General features: G+C 43.5%; 1 pseudogene; it reads left to right on the top strand.

Annotated features, from left to right (window-relative positions):
* The window catches only part of LOC122151670, a 48314-nt pseudogene that overhangs the window by 1255 nt on the left and 46298 nt on the right, over positions 1–761 (top strand).

The raw sequence follows: 761 nt of genomic DNA, 5'->3' as shown, positions 1-761 counted from the left end.
AAAATATGAGAAATAAACAAACACTTGCTGGCTGAATCATTTACAGTAAAAAAAAAAAAAATCCTATCATGTTATGAGTTATTTTGGAAAAATATACACAGATTTCTGTTTGTGTTCAGGGTATTACGGCTATGATACAAGGGCTACTCTTGCATTTTGTAATGAACTCATTTTTATGATTTATTAACAAGATCAAATGGTGTTCTGGTTACCTAGTGTTGCTCTGACAAGAATATACCACAAATGGGAGGGCCTTAACAAACAAGAGTTTACTCTTACAATTTGGTGGCTTTAAGTCCAAGTTCAAAGTGCCAAGTTCTAGGGGCTGGGTGAAAGCCCCTCAGCGTTGGGCTTCAGCTCTGCCTCCAGCTCCCAGCCCACTGAGCTAGAGGCATGTCCTCACTCAGGCAGCTAATGGCTGCTGAGGCTAACAAGCCCAAGGTCGACGAATAAAATGGCACAGTCCTGATGTTACCAAAGGACATGGCAGGCCATTAATTCAAGCCCATTGTAAGTTCCAAGGTCAGCAGAGCATGGCAGGCTGTTAAACAATGACATGGCTACATGCAAGGTTCAAGGTGCCATAAGCTAGAGACCACTTCCCAAGGCTTCTGCTTATATACATGAAGCAGACCACATTCCCTAAGGCTCGTAGTAGATTCCACTATGGAGCTGATTACCAGTCTCATCATGGGGAATACTACATCCAGCTGCCCAGCCACTCAACCAGGCCCAGCCAAGTTGACACACAAACTGAACTA

Source organism: Orycteropus afer, unplaced genomic scaffold (genome assembly GCF_000298275.1).
Source record: "Orycteropus afer afer isolate SDZICR_OR568_19922 unplaced genomic scaffold, OryAfe1.0 scaffold00632, whole genome shotgun sequence".
Classification (NCBI taxonomy): Eukaryota; Metazoa; Chordata; class Mammalia; order Tubulidentata; family Orycteropodidae; genus Orycteropus; species Orycteropus afer.
This window is presented reverse-complemented; position numbering and strand designations above follow the sequence as displayed.